The sequence below is a fragment of the Triticum aestivum genome, chromosome 6B, assembly GCF_018294505.1.
Source record: "Triticum aestivum cultivar Chinese Spring chromosome 6B, IWGSC CS RefSeq v2.1, whole genome shotgun sequence".
Taxonomy (NCBI): Eukaryota; Viridiplantae; Streptophyta; class Magnoliopsida; order Poales; family Poaceae; genus Triticum; species Triticum aestivum.
The window spans coordinates 162617034-162639019 of record NC_057810.1 but is presented as its reverse complement, the minus strand read 5'-3'; positions in this window follow the sequence as shown (position 1 = coordinate 162639019).

The window sequence follows — 21986 nt, the reverse complement described above, 5'->3', positions numbered from 1 at the left end:
TATATTGTCATGCAACTTTCATCATCATCATATACATGACTTGAGCATTCATTGTCATATTGCTTTGCATGATCGTAAGATAGCTAGCATGATGTTTTCATGGCTTGTCCATTTTTTTGATATCTTTGCTATGCTAGATCATTGCACATCCCGGTACACCGCCGGAGGCATTCATATAGAGTCATATCTTTGTTCTAGTATTGAGTTGTAATATTGAGTTGTAAGTAAATAAAAGTGTGATGATCATCATTATAGAGCATTGCCCCATGAAAAAAAAGAAAGAAAAGAAAAAAAGGAGAGACCAAAGAGGCCTAAATAAAAAAGGGGGCCAAAGAAGCCCACCCAAAAAAAAGAATAAGAAAAAAAGGAAAAAAAGAAAAAGAAAAGGGGCAATGTTACTATCCTTTTACCACACTTGTGCTTCAGAGTAGCACCATGTTCTTCATCTAGAGAGTCTCCTATATTATCACTTTCATATACTAGTGGGAATTTTCATTATAGAACTTGGCTTGTATATTCCAACGATGGGCTTCCTCAAATGCCCTAGGTCTTCATGAGCAAAAAAGTTGGATGCACACCCATTTAGTTTCAGTTTGAGCTTTCATACACTTATAGCTCTAGTGCATCCCTTGCATGGCAATCCCTACTCCTCGCATTGAAATCAATTGATGGGCATCTCCATAGCCCGTTGATTAGCCGCGTCAATGTGAGACTTTCTCCCTTTTTGTCTTCTCCACATAAACCCCCATCATCATATTCTATTCCACCTATAGTGTTATATCCATGGCTTGCTCTCATGTATTGCGTGAGGGTTGAAAAAAGCTGAAGCGCGTTAAAAAGTATGAACCAATTGCTCGGCTTGTCATCAGGGTTGTGCATGAGGGGAGCATTTTGTGTGACGAAAATGAAGCATGGCCAAACTATATGATTTTGTAGGGATAAGCTTTCTTTGGCCATGTTGTTTTGAAAAGACATGATTGCTTTATTAGTACGCTCAAAGTATTATCGTTTTTATATCAAATGATAGACTATTGCTTTGAATCACTCGTGCCTTAATATTCATGCCATGATTAGATACATGATCAAGATTATGCTAGGTAGCATTCCACATCAAAAATTATCTTTTTTATCATTTACCTACTCGAGGAAGAGCAGGAATTAAGCTTGGGGATGTTGATATGTCTCCGTCGTATCTATAATTTTTTTATTGTTCCATGCCAATATTATTCAACTTTCATATACTTTTGGCAACTTTTTATATTATTTTTGGGACTAACATATTGATCCAGTGCCTAGTGCCAGTTCCTGTCTGTTGCATGTTTTATGTTTCGCAGAAACCCCATATCAAATGGAGCCCAAACGGGATAAAAACGGACGGAGAATTATTTTGGAATATTTTTGATTTTTGGGAAGTAAAATCAACGCGAGACGGTGCCCGAGGTGGCCACGAGATAGGGGCCCACGCCCACTCCAGGTGGGCGCGCCCCGCACCCTTCTGGGCCCCTCGTAAGGCGGTTGATGCTCTTCTTTGGCCTCAAGAAAGCTAACTTTTGGAAAAGGATCTGGGCAAAGGTTTCAATCCAATTGGAGTTACGGATCTCCAGATATAAAAGAAACGGTGCCAGGGCAGAATCCAAGAACGCAGAAACAGAGAGAGACAGAGAGATAGATCCAATTTCGGAGGGGCTCTCGCCCCTCCCATGCCATGGGAGCCAAGGACCAGAGGGGAAACCCTTCTCCCATCTAGGGAGGAGGTCAAGGAAGAAGAAGAAGAAGGGGGGCCCTAGCGCTGCCGGGGGCCATCATCATCACCGCGATCTTCACCAACACCTCCATCATCTTCACCAACATCTCCATCACCTTCCCCCTTCTATATACAACGGTCCACTCTCCCGCAACCTGATGTACCCTCTACTTGAACATGGTGCTTTATGCTTCATATTATTATCCAATGATGTGTTGCCATCCTATGATGTCTGAGTAGATTTCCGTTGTCCTATCGGTGATTGATGAATTGATATGATTGGTTTGAGTTGCATGTTTTATTATTGGTGCTGTCCTATGGTGCTCTCCGTGTCACGCAAGCGCGAGGGATTCCCGTTGTAGGGTTTGCAATATATTTATGATTTGCTTATGGTGGGTGGCGTGAGTGATAGAAGCACAGACCCGAGTAAGTAGGTTGTTTGCGTATGGAATAAAGGGGACTTTATACTTTAATGCTATGGTTGGGTTTTACCTTAATGATCTTTAGTAGTTGCGGATGCTTGCTAGAGTTCCAATCATAAGTGCATATGATCCAAGAAGAGAAAGTGTGTTAGCTTATGCCTCTCCCTCAAATAGAATTGCAATAGTGATTACCGGTCTAGTAACGTAGTCAATTGCTTAAGGGCAATTTCACAACTCCTACCACCACTTTTCCACACTCGCTATATTTACTTTATTGCATCTTTATCTAAACAGCCCCTACTTTTTATTTACGTGTTCTTTATTATCTTGCAAAGCTATCCAACAACACCTACAAAGTACTTCTAGTTTCATACTTGTTCTAGGTAAAGCAAACACTAAGTGTGTGTAGAGTCGTATCAATGGTAGATAGGGCTTGAGAGAATATTTGTTCTACCTTTAGCTCCTCGTTGGGTTCGACACTCTTACTTATCGAAAGAGGCTACAACTATCCCGTATACTTGCAGGTTATCACATACCTAGTTCAATCTCGTTACCGGCAAGTCTCTTTACTCGTTCCGTAATGCATCATCCTGCAACTAACTCATTAGTCACTTTGCTTGCAAGGCTTCTTATGATGTGCATTACCGAGAGGGCCCAGAGACACCTCTCTGATACTCGGAGTGACAAATCCTAATCTTGATCTCTGCCAACCCAACAAATACCTTCGGAGATACCTGTAGAGCATATTTATAATCACCCAGTTATGTTGTGATGTTTGATAGCACACAAGGCATTCCTCCGGTATCCGGGAGTTGCATAATCTCATGGTCGAAGGAATATGTATTTGACATGAAAAAAATAGCAATAAAATTGAACGATCAATATGATATGCTAACGGATGGGTCTTGTCCATCACATATTCTCCTAATGATGTGATCCCGTTCATCAAATGACAACATATGTCTATGGTTAGGAAACTTAACCATCTTTGATTAACGAACTAGTCTAGTAGAGGCTTACTAGGGACACGGTGTTTTGTCTATGTATCCACACATGTATCAAGTTTTTGGTTAATACAATTCTAGCATGAATAATAAACATTTATCATGATATAAGGAAATATAAAATAACAACTTTATTATTGCCTCTAGGGCATATTTCCTTCAGTCTCCCACTTGCACTAGAGTCAATAATCTAGTTCACATTGCCATCTGATTTAACACCAATAGTTCACATATTTATGTGATTAACACCCATAGTTCACATCGTCATGTGACCAACACCCAAAGGGTTTGCTAGAGTCAATAATCTAGTTCACATTGCTATGTGAATAACACCCAAAGAGTACTAAGGTGTGATCATGTTTTGCTTGTGAGAGAGGTTTAGTCAACGGGTCTGTCACATTCACATTCATATGTATTTTGCAAATTTCTATGTCTACAAAGCTCTGTATGGAGCTACTCTAGCTAATTGCTCCCACTTTCAATATGTATCCAAATCGAGACTCAGAGTCATCTAGATCGGTGTCAAAGCTTGCATTGATGTAACTCTTTACGACGAACTCTTTACCACCTCCATAACCGAGAAACATTTCCTTAGTCCTCTTTAGGTACTTAAGGATATTTTGACCGCTATCCAGTGATCTATACTCCTGGATCACTATTGTACCCCCTTGCCAAACTCATGGCAAGGCACATAACAGGTCTGGTACACAGCATGGCATACTTTATAGAACCTATGGCTGAGGCATAGGGAATGACTTTCATTCTCTCTATATATTCTGACGTTGTCGGACTTTGAGTCTTACTCAACTTCACACTTTACAATACAGCTAGGCTAGGACTCCTTATTTGACTGATCCATTTTGAACTCCTTCAAAATCTTGTCCAGGTGTGTGCTTTGTGAAAGTCCTATTAAGCGTCTCGATCTATCTCTATAGATCTTGATGCCCAATACATAAGTAGCTTTACCGAGGTCTTTTATTGAAAAAAATGTTATTCAAGTATCCTTTTATGCTATCCAGAAATTCTATATCATTTCTGTTATGGCGCTGCTGGAAGGAGGGCGCGAGAGGGCCAGCTGGGGGGCCTTTTTGCCCACGCCCGGGCAAGAGGGAAGGGATTTCCTTCTTAATTCTTGCTTGATTAGATTGATACATCTCCTCTCTTTATATAGAGAGGTTTACTTGACTCCCAAGCAAAGCTTACTTGACCCCTAAGCAAGCGACCCTTATCTCTAATTAATCCTAAGACTAACGGGCTATACCACCAGCCCAGGCCCATTAGGCCCATTACGTACTCTAACACTACACCCCAGCTGGACATGCAGCTTGTCCTTGAGCTATAGCCTAACCAACTTATAACCATGATTCGACGCAACACAAGCCTAACACCTAAAAACAAGCCTTTTACATCTCAGCTTGTTTTATTACTCTCAACCTAAGATGGACCGGGACGCTTTATTTTGGACCCCTTAACCAAAAGTGGACACCATCCGCACGTCGGACGTGCACATGTACAGCCACCTGGATCCCATGGACACCACCTGGACAAAAGGAGTGCATGTGTATGGCCACCTGGAAGTGGTTGCAAGAGTGACCAGCAGAGACGCCCTCGCGGTGGCTGGCGGCGGAAAGCAGTGGTGCTACGCGGTGCGCTCCTATCAAGACACCCTGCCTTCTCCCCGCCGGACGGCTGTTGGTCTGCATCGCACAGGAAAGAGTGGAGGGCTTGCGATGGAGAATGACGAGGAGGGGTGCACCCCCCCAACCGCCCATGTCGCAGACTTTGAGGTCGCTGCCCGCGGGGAAAACAGCCTGTCCGCCGCCCATGGGGGAAACCACATGCCCAAGATCCCTGATGCAGCGGACGAGATCGAGGTCCTTTGTCCAGCGAAGGGAAACATGGCAACTGCAAACCACGCATCTCCCACACACGCCGACGTGCTAGGAGGCCGCGCGCAGCAGCTTGCAGCCTCACCGCCATCGACCCATGGCGGGTAGTGATCCAAGACGGAAGCGGTGATGGCGATGGCGGGGACTTGACCTGCTGGATGTGGACGCCCTGGATGGCAGCGGCACTGATGGGAACGAGGTCGTCGCACTCCCTTCGTAGGGCATCCAATATTGGGCGGCGGAGCTGACCAGCGGTGGCTACTGCAGCTGCAGCGGCTGCTGCAGTGTCGCGCTGGGCAGCGGTAGGGGCTGCTGCAGTGGAGCGCCGGGCACGGCGGAGGCCTCCAGGAGCGGCAGCTATGATACGTCCTCATCGTATCTACTTTTCCAAACACTTTTTCCCTTGTTTTGGACTCTAACTTGCATGATTTGAATGGAACTAACCCGAACTAACGCTGTTTTCAGCAGAACTGCCATGCTGTTATTTTTGTGCAGGAATAAAAGTTCTCGGAATAACCTGAAAATCCACGGAGAACTTTTTGGAATTAATGAAAATACTAGCGAAAGAATCAAGACTAGGGGGCCCACACCCTGTCCACGAGGGTGGGGGCGCCCCTGCCTCGTGGGCCCCCTGGTGCTCCACCAACCTCAACTCCAACTCCATATATTCAAGTTCGGGGAGAAAACAATCAGAGGGAAGGATTCATCACGTTTTACGATACGGAGCCGCCGCCACGCCCTAAACTCTCTCGGGAGGGCTCATCTGGAGTCCGTTCGGGGCTCTGGAGAGGGGAATCCGTCGCCGCCGTCATCATCAACCATCCTCCATCACCAATTTCATGATGCTCACCGCCCTGCGTGAGTAATTCCATCGTAGGCTTGCTGGTTGGTGATGGGTTGGATGAGATTTACCATGTAATCGAGTTAGTATTGTTAGGGTTTGATCCCTAGTATCCACTATGTTCTAAGATTGATGTTGCTATGACTTTGCTATGCTTAATGCTTGTCACTAGAGCCCGAGTGCCATGATTTCAGATCTGAACCTATTATATTTTCATGAATATATGTGATTTCTTGATCCTATCTTACAAGTCTATAGTCACCTATTATGTGTTATGATCCGACAACCCCGAAGTGACAACAATTGGGACCACTCTCGGTGATGACCATAGCTTGAGGAGTTCATGTATTCACTAAGTGTTAATGCTTTGGTCCGGTACTCTATTAAAAGGAGGCCTTAATATCCCTTCGTTTCCAATAGGACCCCGCTACCATGGGAGGTTAGGACAAAAGATTTCATGCAAGTTCTTTTCCATAAGCACGTATGACTATATTCGGAATACATGCCTACATTACAATGACGAACTGGAGCTAGTTCTGTGTCACCCTATGTTATAACTATTACATGAATAATCGCATCCGACATAATTATCCATCACTGATCCAATGCCTACGAGCTTTTCACATATTGTTCTTTGCTTAGTTACTTTATCGCTCCCACTGTTACAATTACTACACAACTGCTACTATTACTTTTTCTACTGTTACCGTTACTTCCATACTACTTTGCTACTAAATAGTTTGCTGCAGATATTAAGTTATCCAGGTGTGGTTGAATTGACAACTCAACTGCTAATACTTGAGAATATTCTTTGGATCCCCTTGTGTCGAATCAATAAATTTGGGTTGAATACTCTACCCTCGAAAACTGTTGCGATCCACTATACTTGTGGGTTATCGAGACTATTTTCTGGCGCCGTTGCCGGGGAGCATAGCTCTATTCTTTGAGTCACTTGGAATTTATATCTGCTGATCAGTATGAGGAACTGGAAAGACGAAAGAACTAAGATTTTTCCCTCAACTACGAGGGGAGGTAAGGAACTGCCATCTAGCTCTACACTTGATTCACCATCTATTTTGAGTAAACTTGTGACACCTAAACCTGCTTCTGCTATTAATTCTAATATGTCGCATGTTATCGATGATGCCACTTCTGCTATGCATGATACTTATGATGAAACTACTTCTATGCTTGATACTACTGTGCCATTAGGTGAATTTCATGATGAACAACTTGCTAGGGCTAGAGAGAATGAAATTTTTGAAACTAATAATATTGATGAAAGTGATGATGAAGATTCTCCCCCTAGATATGAATTGCCTATTGTGCCTGAGGGTTATATTATGGATGAAGAAACTACTAGAGATTTTCTTGCTTGCAATGATAGATCTGATCTTAAGAAGTTATTAGCAAAGCTTAAAGGAAAAGTCTCTGAATGCTAGAATGAAATATGACCCTGCTTTTGCTACTTCACCTATCTGTGTTACTGATAAGGATTATGATTTCTCTGTCGATCCTGAGATAATTACTTTGGTTGAATCTGATCCTTTTTATGGCTATGAATCTGAAACTGTTGTGGGAAAACTGATATAGCCACCCTGTTCACTAATGTGAGAAAACTCGTTACTACTATATCCTTAAATTATTTCTGTTCTCACTAAAGGGTGATGCTAAAACATGGTTTAATTAATTATCTTGATCCTGGTTGTGTGTGTAGCCCCCAGGATATGATTTATTACTTCTCTGCTAAATATTTCCCCGCTCATAAGAAACAAGATGCTTTAAGGGAAATATATAATTTTGTGCAAATTGAAGAAGAGAGTCTCCCACAAGCTTGGGGGAGGCTTCTCCAATTACTTAATGCTTTGCCTGATCATCCTCTCAAGAAAATGAAATACTTGATATCTTTTATAATGGACTAACCGATGCTTCCAGAGACCACCTGGATAGTTGTGCTGGTTGTGTTTTCAGGGAAAGAATTGTTGATCAAGTTGAATTGTTATTGAATAATATGTTGACTAATGAAAACAATTGGACACTTCCTGAACCAACTCCTAAGCCAACTCCGAAGAAAAGAGGTGTTCTATTTCTCAGTCTTGAAGATATGCAAGAGGCAAAGAAATCTATGAAACAAAAAGGTATTAAAGCTGAAGATGTTAAGAATTTACCTCCTGTTGAAGAAATACATGGCCTTAATTTACCACCTATTGAAGAAATAGATGGTCTTGATAACCCAACACAGGTAGTAAAGGTAAATTCTCTCTATAGATATGATAAAGTTGAAATCACGTCTACTAAGTTTGCTAGCCAATGCTTGGATGAGTTTGATGATTTTATGGCTAAACAAAAAAACTTCAATGCTTATGTTGGTAGACAATTGAAAAGTAATGCTTATATGATTGGACACTTGAGTGATTATATGTCAAGAGTTAAGGGTGAACTTAAACTCATTAGTAAACATGCTTCTATGGTTACCACCCAAGTAGAACAATTGCTTAAAGCTCAAAATGATTTGCTCAATGAATTAAATGATAAGAGAAATGATAATGCTGTTAGAGTTATGACTAGAGGTGGTAAAATGACTCAGGAACCTTTGTATCCTGAGGGCCACCCTAAGAGAATTGAGCAAGATTCTCAGAGAAATAATGTTGATGCACCTAGTCCTTCTAAGAGGAAGAAAAAGAAAATGATAGGACTTTGCATGCTTCCAGTGAACCTGTTGTAGACACACCTGAGAATCCCAATGATATTTCTATTTCTGATGATGAAACACAATCTGGTGAAGAACATGAACCTAGTGATAATGTTAATGATGACGTTCATGTTGATGCTCAACCTAGCAATAATAATGATGTAGAGATTGAACCTGCTGTTGATCTTGATAACCCACAATCAAAGAATCAACATTATGACAAGAGAGACTTCGTTGCTAGGAAGCACGGTAAAGAAAGAGAACCATAGGTTCAGAAACCCATGCCTTTTCCTCCTAAGCCATCCAAGAAAAAGGATGATGAGGATTTTGAGCGCATTGCTGAAATGATTAGACCTATCTTTTTGCGTACGCGTTTGACTAATATGCTTAAAATGAATCCTTATGCTAAGTACAAGAAAGATATTGTTACAAATAAAAGAAAGATATTGTTACAAATAAAAGAAAGATACTGGAAGCTGAAATTTCCACCATGCTTGCTAATTATACTTTTAAAGGTGGAATACCAAAGAAACTAGGAGATCCAGGAGTACCAACTATACCATGCTCCATTAAAAGAAACTACGTTAAAACTGCTTTATGTGATCTTGGAGCCGGTGTTAGTGTTATGCCTCTCTCTTTATATCGTAGACTTGAATTGAATAAGTTGACACCTACTGAAATATCTTTGCAAACGGCCGATAAATCAACTTCTATACCTGTCGGTATTTGTGAGGATGTGTCTGTTGTGGTTGCAAATGTTACTATCTTAACTGACTTTGTTATTCTTGATATTCCCGAGGACGATAGTATGTCGATTATCCTTGGTAGACCGTTTTTGAATACTGCAGGGGCTGTTATTGATTGCAACAAAGGCAATGTCACTTTTCATGTTAATGGTAATGAGCATACGATACACTTTCCGAGGAAACAACCTAAAGTTCACACTATCAATTCTATTGGAAAAATTCCGTCGATTATTATTGGTGGTTTTGAATTTCCTCTTCCTACTGTCAAGAATAAATATGATATTCTTATTGTTGGGGACGTGCATATCCCCGTTGAGGTAACCTAGTGTTATTCGAAATTTCTCCGGTTCCATGTTATTCGGAATGAGTTTGTTAACAAGACCTGATCAACCTTGTTAGTGGATTCCTTTTGATGAGCATGAGAGGGATGAAGTTGGAAAGCACACCTTCTGTACCTTCCTTTTACTTTCTGTTATTTAGAATAAGTAAAGAAAAAATAGTATTTTCTGTCTGTTTTCTCATTTATCTGTGCAATAAAAAAATACCCCAAAAATAAAAGTTCTCCAAATGCCCTGATGAAATATGATTTTTTTTCTAGAATATTTGAGAATATTTGGCACTGAGAACACATCAGGGGGAGCCAGCACCTAGCCACGAGGATCCAGGGCGCGCCCCCTGCCTCGTGGGCCCCTGGTGGCCCCCTCCACTCATTCCTGCACCCACACTCTTCTTCTTCCTCCCAAAAAAATCACCAACCAGATCAAGCACGAGTTCTAGCTCATCTTGCTGCCATTTTCGATCTCCTTGCTCAAAGATCCACTCACAAAACTGATTTTGGGGATTGTTCTTTGGTATGTGACTCATCCAATGGTCCAATTAGTTTTTGTTCTAGTGCGTTATTCATTACAAATTTTTACTACCTAGGTGACCCTGTTCTTGAGCTTCGATGTCAAATTTATTTGGTCCCAAGTAGTTCTAATGCATGATATAATCTCTAGGCACTTGTGGGAGTAGTTGCTATCAAGTTTGTTGAGTTTGGTCCACTTTTATTTTGAGTTACTAAAGATTTCAGAAATTTTCAGAAAATGATGAAGAGATTTTTTAGGGGCTCTTCGAGCCGAAGCTCGAAGGATAAGCAGAGTGAAGAGAACAAAAAGCCCAAATTTAATCTCCCTCGCACATCGGAGGTTCGGTCGTGTGAATGGCCTTGTGATGAGTTCTTGAGAGTAGCCGGGGTTCATGATGATTATTATCGTTTGGCTGAGAATGCAGGCCTCACTGACTTCCTCCACGACCAGCTCAATCAGTATCTCCTACTCACTAATACTTTCGTGCAAAAATTTTACTTTCATGCTAAGAAATCACCACCTTCAGTGGAGTTTCATTTATATGATGAGGTTAAGGAGATGTCACTATGTGATTTTTGTGCGGTTTGCAAGATACCCTTCGAGGGAACATAGAGGAACCACATCGTAGTGATGTGGATGGATTTATTGATATGATTGTTGTAGGGGAAACAAGGAAGGTTTCCGATGCAAGACTTACTAGCATACACTTTCCTGTTCTACGGTACTTTGCAATATTTGCTAGTATATGCTTAATTGGTCGCGGGAACTGTGGAAACCTTAGTGCCCCTGATATTGTTATTTTGTGCCATGCTTTGTTTCGCGATAACACTGTTAGTTTAGGCACTATTATTGCTAAATGATTACGTCCGAATCGTACAAAGGGCCCCATCTTTGGACGCATCTTTGCTTCACGCCTTGCTAAATACTTTAGGATACCTATTAGGCATTATGAGAAAGAGGAAAAGTTGTTGCGCCCTATTTTTCTAGATTATAAGAGTATGGTAGCACATGAATTTATTGTTAAAAATAATGAGATGATGCTTAAGTACAATTTGAGATTTAATAAAACTCATAGTGAGACTAGTATCTTGCCTGCACCCTCTTTGTTTGACTTATCTTCAGGCACGTACCTCATCTTGCCGAAGGCCGTTCACGCATACCGGAGCCAGACACCAGCTCCAGAGCCCGAGCCGGAACCACCACTTGACCCTTATCGACAGTCCTTTTATCAGTGGGATCCGGAGGAGATCGCCAACTAGTGGCACTCAGATGACACTCCTCAGTACACCGGAGAGAGTAGCTCTAATCCATGGGCCTAGACCAACTTAGGCCAAAAGCCTAAGCTTGGGGGAGTACGTATTTCTCACCAACATTACATTCATGTTCACACACTCATTCTAGTTGTCGGTGCTCATACTTTTTCATTGTACTATCCATGCTAGTTTATTTTCTTTTCTAGCTTTCTTGTGTGTTTGAATAACCTTAAGAAAAACCAAAAAAATTAGTTATAGCTTTTAGCTAGTTTACTTTCCATGCCTGTAGTAGTAGTAATTAAAAAAACTCAAAAAGATTTCTTGTTCTTCTTTTGCTTGTTGGGAGCTTTCCCGTGTAAATAGTTTTATTTCTTTTCTTTCCTTTGGGGGTCGAGAGGAGAAGACCATGATGAAAATGATGAGTGGCTCTCATATGCATTATTGTTGATTTAACCAAGAGCCCATATTACCTTGTCTTCTCCCTTGAATTGAATGCTTGCAGATTCCAGCTTAGTCCAATGCACGTGCACTATTATTATTATCCACACCGTTCGGTCGTGCAAGTGAAAGGCAATAATGACGATATATGATGAAATGATCGAGATGAGAGAAGCTGGTATGAACTCGACCTATCTTATTTTTGTAAATATGATTAGTTCATCGTTCCTGATTCAGCCTATTATGAATAAACATGTTTGCAATGACAATTAGAGATTATAGTTGCTTATGCCATGCTTAATTAGCTAGGAGTTTATAATGGTTTACCTTGCGTGCCAACATGCTATTAAAATGGTTGTGATGTGGGATGATAGGGTGGTATCCTCCTTTGAATGATTTGAGTGGCTTGACTTGGCACATGTTCACACATGTAGTTGAAACAAAATCAACATAGCCTCCATGATATTTATGTTCATGGTGGATTATATCCTACTCATGCTTGCATTCAATGCCTATTAATTTTAATGCATGTTCATGACTGTTGTCGCTCTCTAGTTGGTCGCTCCATGATACTTATGTTCATGGTGGATTATATCCTACTCATGCTTACATTCAATGTCTTTAGTGCATGTTCGTGACTGTTGTCGCTCTCTAGTTAGTCGCTTCCCAGTCTCTTTCTAGCCTTCACTTGTACTAAGTGGGAATACTGCTTGTGCATCCACTTCCATAAACCCCAAAGTTATTCATATGAGTCCACCATACCTTCCTATATGCGGTATTTACCTGCCGTTCCAAGTAAATTTGTATGTGCCAAACTCTAAATTTTCAAATGAAATTCTGTTTTGTATGCTCGAATAGCTCATGTATCAACTAGGGTTGTTTGTATCTTCCATGCTAGGCGGGTTATTCTCAAGAGGAGTGGACTCCGCTCCTCACTCATGAGAAAATGGCCGGTAACCGGGATGCCCAGTCCCATGCTCAAATCAAAATAGTTGCAAACAAAACTCCCCAAGATTGTTGTTAGTTGGAGGCACCCGTTGTTTTGGGCAAGCCATAGATTGATGATTGTTGGTGGTGGGGGAGTATAAAATTTACCATTCTGATTGGGAACCGCCTATAATGTGTGTGGCATGGAAGATATCAAGATCTCTTGGTTGTTATGTTGATAATGAAAGTATACCGCTCAAAATATTATTTATCTCTATTTCAAAATCGAGTTCTGGCACCTCTACAAATCCCTGCTTCCCTCTGCGAAGGGCTTATCTATTTACTTTTATGTTGAGTCATCATCCTCTTATTAAAAAGCACCAGTTGGAGAGCACCGCTGTCATTTGCATCCATTACTACTAATTTATATTGAGTATGACTATGACTGGATCTCTTTTACCATGAATTACAATGTTTAGTCGGTCCTTGATCTTCAGAGGTGCTCTCCATTTATGTTTTGTGGTCTCAGAAAGGGCTCGCGAGATACCATCTTGTTATATCATATTATGATTGTTTTGAGAAAGTGTTGTCATCCGAGATTTATTATTATTGCTCGCAAGTTGATTATGCCATTGATATGTGTAAACATGAGACCTAAGTGTTATTGTGAATATGGTTAGTTCATAATCTTTGCTGAAAACTTGAATGCTGGCTTTACATATTTACAACAACAAGAGCAAATAGAGTTTGTAAAAGTTTTTCTTTATCACTTTCAGTTTGTCAACTGAATTGCTTGAGGACAACCAAAGGTTTAAGCTTGGGGGAGTTGATACGTCTCCATCGTATCTACTTTTCCAAACACTTTTGCCCATGTTTTGGACTATAACTTGCATGATTTGAATGGAACTAACCCGGACTGACGCTGTTTTCAGCAGAACTGCCATGGTGTTATTTTTGTGCAGAAATAAAAGTTCTCGGAATGACCTAAAAATCCACGGAGCAACTTTTTGGAATTAATAAAAAATACTGGTGAAAGAATCAAGACTAGGGGGCCCACACCCTGTCCACGAGGGTGGGGGGCGTGCCCACCCTCTGGGGCGTGCCCCCTGCCTCGTGGGCCCCTTGGTGCTCCACCGACCTCAACTCCAACTCCATATATTCATGTTCGGGGAGAAAAAAATCAGAGCGAAGGATTCATCGCGTTTTACTATACAGAGCCGCCGCCAAGCCCTAAACTCTCTCGGGAGGGCTGATCTGGAGTCCATTCAAGGCTCCGGAGAGGGGAATCCGTTGCCGTTGTCATCATCAACCATCCTCTATCACCAATTTCATGATGCTCACCGTCGTGCATGAGTAATTCCATTGTAGGCTTGCTAGACGGTGATGGATTGGATGAGATTTACCATGTAATCGAGTTAGTTTTGTTAGGGTTTGATCCCTGGTATCCACTATGTTCTAAGATTGATGTTGCTATGACTTTGCTATGCTTAATGCTTGTCACTAGGGCCCGAGTGCCATGATTTCAGATCTGAACCTATTATGTTTTCATGAATATATGTGAGTTCTTGATCCTATCTTGCAAGTCTATAGTCACCTATTATGTGTTATGATCCGACAACCCCGAAGTGACAACAATCGGGACCACTCTCGGTGATGACCATAGTTTGAGGAGTTCATGTATTCACTAAGTGTTAATGCTTTGGTTTGGTACTCTATTAAAAGGAGGCCTTAATATCCCTTAGTTTCCAATAGGACCCCGCTGCCACGGGAGGGTAGGACAAAAGATGTCATGCAAGTTCTTTTCCATAAGCACGTATGACTATATTCGGAATACATGCCTACATTAAAATGACGAACTGGAGCTAGTTCTGTGTCACCCTATGTTATAACTATTACATGAGGAATCACATCCAACATAATTATCCATCACTGATCCAATGCCTACGAGCTTTTCATATATTGTTCTTTGCTTAGTTACTTTATCGCTGCCACTGTTACAATTACTACAGAACTGCTACTATTACTTTCGCTACTGTTACTGTTACTTCCATACTACTTTGCTACTAAATAGTTTGCTGCAGATATTAAGTTATCCAATTGTGGTTGAATTGACAACTCAACTGCTAATACTTGAGAATATTCTTTGGCTCCCCTTGTGTCGAATCAATAAATTTGGGTTGAATACTCTACCCTCGAAAACTGTTGTGATCCCCTATACTTGTGGGTTATCAAGCTACCACTGCAGCCAGGGCTAGGCGATGGATGGAAACTGCAGTGGCCCGGAAAGCGCGGCGAAGGCCGCCCGGGGCGGGGGCAGCCACGGCGGCGCGGGGGCGGCTATCGGCGACGTAGCCAAGTGCGGCATGTAGGACCCGGCCAAGAACATATGGATCTCCTGGACCGCCTGGGTTAGGTCCCGCAGCACCCCGGACACCTCCTCCCAGGTGAGGAGGGCGGGGGCGGGCGCGATCGAAGATCCCGACGCTGGCAGGAACGGGGCGACGGTCATGGTGGTCGTCGAAGGCGACAAGGTGACCGGCAGCGGAAGAAACGGTCTTGGCGGCGGTGAAGACATGATCGAACCGAAGCTAGCTGATACCAAATTGTTATGGTGCTGGTAGAAGGAGGGCGCGAGAGGGCCGGCCGGGGGGCCTTTTTGCCCATGGCCGGTCAAGAGGGAAGGGATTTCCTTCTTAATTCTTGCTTGATTAGATTGGTACATCTCCTCTCTCCTTATATAGAGAGGTTTACTTAACTCCCAAGCAAGGCTTACTTGACCCCTAAGCAAGCGAACCTTATCTCTAATTAACCCTAAGACTAACGGGCTATACCGCCAGCCCAGGCCCATTAGGCCCATTACGTACTGTAACAATTTCCAATCAACAATATGTCATTCACATATAATATCAGAAATGCTACAAAACTCCCACTCACTTTCTTGTAAATACAGGCTTCGTCGTAAGTCTGTATAAAACCATATGCTCTGATCACCTCATCAAAGCATATATTCCAACTCTGAGATGCTTGCACCAGTCCATAAATGGATCGCTGGAGCTTGCACACCTTGTTAGCACCTTTAGGATCGACAAAACCTTTTGGTTGCATCATATACAACTCTTCTTAGAGATATCCATTTAAGGAATGCAGTTTTGACATCCATTTGCCAGATTTCATAAAATGTGGCAATTGCTAACATGATTCAGATGGACTTAAGCATCGCTATGGGTGAGAAAGTCTCATCGTAGTCAACTCCTTGAACTTGTCGAAAACCTTTTGCGACAAGTCGAGCTTTATGGACAGTAACATTAGCATCAGCATCAGTCTTCTTCTTGAAGATCCATTTATTCTCTATGGCTCGCCGATCATTGGGCAAGTCCACCGAAGTCCACACTTTGTTCTCATACATGGATCCCATCTCAGATTTCATGGCCTCAAGCCATTTATCGAAATCTGGGCTCAGCATAGCTTCTTCATAGTTCGTAGGTTCGCCATGGTCTAGTAACATGACTTTGAGAACAGGATTACCATACCACTCTGGTGTTGATCGTGTTCTGGTTGACCTATGAGGTTTGGTAGTAACTTCATCTGAAGTTTCATGATCATCATCATTAGCTTCCTCTCTAGTTGGTGTAGGCATCACGGGAACGGATTTCTCTGATGATATACTTTCCAAATTGAGAGAAGGTACAATTACCTCATCAAGTTCTACTTTCCTTCCACTCACTTATTTCGAGAGAAACTCCTTCTCTAGAAAGGTTCCATTCTTGGCAACAAAAATCTTGCCTTCGGATCTATGGTAGAAGGTGTACCCAATTGTTTCCTTAGGGTATCCTATGAAGACGCACTTCTCTGATTTGGGTTCGAGCTTATCAGGCTGAAGCCTTTTGATATAAGCATCGCATCCCCAAACTTTAAGAAACAACAACTTAGGTTTATTGCCAAACCATAGTTCATACGATGTCATCTCAACGGATTTAGACGGTGCCCTATTTAATGTGAATGCGGTTATCTCTAATGCATAACCCAAAACGGTGTGGTAAATCGGTAAGAGACATCATAGATCGCACCATATCTAATAAAGTACGGTTATGATGTTCGGACACACCATTACACTGTGGTGTTCCAGGTGGCGTGAGTTGTGAAACTATTCCACATTGTTTTAAAAGAAGGCCAAACTCGTAACTCAAATATTCACCTCCGCGATCAGATCGTAGAATCTTTATTTTCTTGTTACGATGATTCTCCACTTCACTCTGAAATTCCTTGAACTTTTCAAATGTTTCAGACTTGTGTTTCATTAAGTAGATATTCCCATATCTGCTCAAATCATCTGTGAAGGTCAGAAAATAACGATACGCGTCATGTGCCCCAACACTCATCGGACAACATACATCGGTATGTATTATTTCCAATAAGTCATTGGCTCGCTCCATTGTTCTAGAGAACGGAGTTCTATTCATCTTGCCCATAAGGCATGGTTCGCAAGTATCAAATGATTCATAATCAAGTGATTCCAAAATCCCATCTCCATGGAGTTTCTTCATGCGCTTCACACTAATATGACCTAAACGGCAGTGCCACAAGTATGTTACACTATCATTATCAACTTTGTATCTTTTGGCATCGATATTATGAATATGTGTATCACTACGATCGAGATTCAATAAACCATTTACATTAGGTGTATGACCATAGAAGGCTTTATTCATGTAAACAGAACAACAATTATTCTTTGACTTAAATGAATAACTGTATCACAATAAACATGATCCAGTCATATTCATGCTCAACGCAAAGATCGATAACATTTATTTAGGTCCAACACTAATCCCGAAGGTAGAGAGAGTGTGCGATGGTGATCTTATCAACCTTGGAATCATTTCCAACACACATCATCACCTCGCCCTTAACTAGTCTCTGTTCATTTTGCAACTCCTGTTTCGAGTTACTAATCTTAGCAATTGAACCAGTATCAAATACCCAGGGGTTACTATGAACACTAGTAAAGTACACATCAATAACATGTATGTCAAATATACCTTTGTTCACTTTGCCATCCTTCTTATCCGCCAAGTACTTGGGGTAGTTCTGCTTCCACTAACCATTCCATCTGCAGTAGAATCACTCAGTTTCAGGCTTAGGTCTAGTTTTGGGCTTCTTCATGGGAGTCGCAACTTGCTTGTCATTCTTCTTAAAGTTCCCTTTCTTTTCCTTTGCCCTTTTTATTAAAACTAGTGGTCTTGTTAACCATCAGCACTTGATGCTCTTTCTTGATTTCTACCTTCACCGATTTCAGCATCGCGAAGAGCTTAGGAATCTTTTTCGTTATCCCTTGCACATTATAGTTCATCACCAAGTTCTAGTAGCTTGGTGATAGTGGCTAGAGAACTCTGTCAATCACTATCTTATCTGGAAGATTAACTCCCACTTGATTCAAGCGATTGTAGTACCCATACATTTTGAGTACATGCTTACTGGCTGAGCTATTCTCCTCCATCTTGTAGGCAAAGTACTTGTCAGAGGTCTCATACCTCCCGACACGTGCATGAGTCTGAAATACCAATTTCAACTCTTGGAACATCTCATATGCTCCGTGACATTCAAAATGTTTTTGAAGTCCCGGTTCTAAGCCGTAAAGCATGGCGCACTAAACTATCAAGTAGTCATCATATCGAGCTTGCCAAACGTTCATAACGTCTTCTCCTGCAATAGATATGTCACCTAGCGATGCATCAAGGACATAATTCTTCTGTGCAGCAATGAGGATAATCCTTAGATCACGGTGTTGGGGAACGTAGTAATTTCAAAAAAATCCTACGCACACGCAAGATCATGGTGATGCATAGCAACGAGGGGGGAGAGTGTTGTCTACGTACCCTCGTAGACCGAAGCGGAAGCGTTGACGCAACGTAGAGGAATTAGTCGTACGTCTTCCCGGTCCAACCGATCCAAGCACCATTACTCCGGCACCTCCGAGTTCTTGACACACGTACAGCTCGATGACGCACCCCGGGCTCCGATCCAGCAGAGCTTCAGGGAGGAGTTCCGTCAGCACGATGGCGTGGTGACGATCTTGATGTTCAACTGTCGCAGGGCTTCGCCTAAGCACCGCTACAATATGACCGAGGTGTAATATCGTGGAGGGGGGCACCGCACACGGCTAAGGAACGATCACGAAGATCAACTTGTGTATCTATGGGGTGCCCCCTGCCCCCGTATATAAAGGAGTGGAGGAGGGGGAGGGCCGGCCCTCTCTATGGCGCGCCCTAGGGGAGTCCTACTCCCACCGGGAGTAGGATTCCCCCTTTCCTAGTCCAACTAGGAGTCCTTCCATGTAGTAGGAGTAGGAGACAAGGAAGGGGAAGAGAGAAGGGAAGGAAGGAGGGGGTGCGGCCCCTCCCCCTAGTCCAATTCGGACTAGGCCATGGGGGGGGGCGCGGCCTGCCCTAGGCAGCCCCTCTCTCTTTCCCGTATGGCCCAATAAGGCCCAATACTTCTCCCTGGCGAATTCCTGTAACTCTCCGGTACTCTGATAAATACCTGAATCACTCGGAACCTTTCCGAACTCCGAATATAGTCGTCCAATATATCGATATTTACGTCTCGACCATTTCGAGACTCCTCGTCATGTCCCCGGTCTCATCCGGGACTCCGAACTCCTTCGGTACATCAAAACTCATAAACTCATAATATAACTGTCATCGAAACCTTAAGCGTGCGGATCCTACGGTTCGAGAACAATGTAGACATGACCGAGACACGTCTCCGGTCAATAACCAATAGCGGGACCTGGATGCCCATATTGGTTCCTACATATTCTATGAAGATCTTTATCGGTCAGACCGCATAACAACATACGTTGTTCCCTTTGTCATCGGTATGTTACTTGCCCGAGATTCGATCGTCGGTATCCAATACCTAGTTCAATCTCGTTACCGGCAAGTCTCTTTACTCGTTCCGTAATACATCATCTCGCAACTAACTCATTAGTTGCAATGCTTGCAAGGCTTAAGTGATGTGCATTATCGAGAGGGCCCAGAGATACCTCTCCGACATTCGGAGTAACAAATCCTAATCTCGAAATACGCCAACCCAACAAGTACCTTTGGAGACACCTATAGAGCATCTTTATAATCACCCAGTTGTGACGTTTGGTAGCACACAAAGTGTTCCTCCGATAAATGGGAGTTGCATAATCTCATAGTCATAGGAACATGTATAAGTCATGAAGAAAGCAATAGCAACATACTAAACGATCGGGTGCTAAGCTAAGGGAATGGGTCATGTCAATCAGATCATTAAACTAATGATGTGATCCCGATAATCAAATAACAACTCTTTGTCCATGGTTAGGAAACATAACCATCTTTGATTAACAAGCTAGTCAAGTAGAGGCATACTAGTGACACTCTGTTTGTCTATATATTCACACATGTATTATGTTTCCGGTTAATACAATTCTAGCATGAATAATAAATATTTATCATGAAATAAGGAAATAAATAATAACTTTATTATTGCCTCTAGGGCATATTTCCTTCAGTCTCCCACTTGCACTAGAGTCAATAATCTAGTTCACATCGCCATGTGATTTAACACCAATAATCATATCTGTATATGATTAACACCCATAGTTCACATCGTCATGTGACCAACACCCAAAGGGTTTACTAGAGTCAATAATCTAGTTCACATCGCTATGTGATTAACACCCAAAGAGTACAAAGGTATGATCATGTTTTGCTTGTGAGAGAAGTTTAGTGAACGGGTCTGTCACATTCAGAGCCGTATGTATTTTGCAAATATTCTATGTCTACAATACTCTGCACGGAGCTACTCTAGCTAATTGCTCCCACTTTCAATATGTATCCAGATTGAGACTTAGAGTCATCTGGATCAGTGGCAAAACTTTCATCAACGTAACCCTTTACGACGAACCTTTTGTCACTTCCATAATCGAGAAACATATCCTTATACCACTAAGGATAATTTTGACCGATGTCCAGTGATCTACTCCTAGATCACTACTGTACTCCCTTGTCAAACTCAGTGGTGGGGTATACAATAGATCTGGTATATAGCATGGCATACTTTATAGAACCTATGGCTGAGGAATAGGGAATGACTTTCATTCTCTTTCTATCTTCTGCCGTGGTCGGGCTTTGAGTCTTACTCAATTGCACACCTTGTAACACAGGAAAGAACTCTTTCTTTGACTGTTCCATTTTGAACTTCTTCAAAATCTTGTCAAGGTATTTACTCATTGAAAAAGCTTATCAAGCGTCTTGATCTATCTCTATAGATCTTGATGCTCAATATGTAAGCAGCTTTACCGAGGTCGTTCTTTGAAAAACTCCTTTCAAATACTCCTTTATGCTTTACAGAATAATTCTACATTATTTCCGATCAATAATATGTCATTCACATATACTTATCAGAAATGTTGTATTGCTCCCACTCACTTTCTTGTAAATACAGGCTTACCGCAAGTCTCTATAAAACTATATGCTTTGATCAACTTATCAAAGCGTATATTCCAACTCCGAGATGCTTGCACCAGTCCATAGATGGATAGCTGGAGCTTGCATATTTCGTTAGTACCTTTAGGATTGACAAAACCTTCTGGTTGCATCATATACAACTTTCTTTTAAGAAAACCATTAAGGAATCCAGTTTTGACATCCATTTGCTGAGTAAATAGCATAAAACTACTACTTTACAGGCTAGGGTTCCAAAAAACTACCGGATTTATTTTTTTCGCTGATAACTACCAAGTGAGGGGTTGGCTGTTTCAAAAAACCCCAAATCCTCTTTGTTAAAAAATTAAACATGTTTATGACATATCGGGCCCGCCACTAAATGCACCGTTTGGTTGACCGTTTGATTGACCGTTAACTGACATGTGGGGGCCACATGCCAGTGTCTGAAAAAGCAATCGGGTCCCTGGAAATTTTCTAAAAAGCAATCAGGTCCCTGGAAGTTTTTAAAAAATAGCAATCAGGTCCTTCAGCGCACCCGCCATGGCAGCGCTGCCACCTCCTCCGGGCCAACGCCGTGCACCGCATGCGGCCGGCTAGCCGCGCCCGGAGTGGCCGGATCCACGCCGCCACGCCGCCCCTCGCCTGTGGCCGCCGCCACGCCGCCCCTCGCCTGTGGTCGCCGCCTCTCACCTATGGTCACCG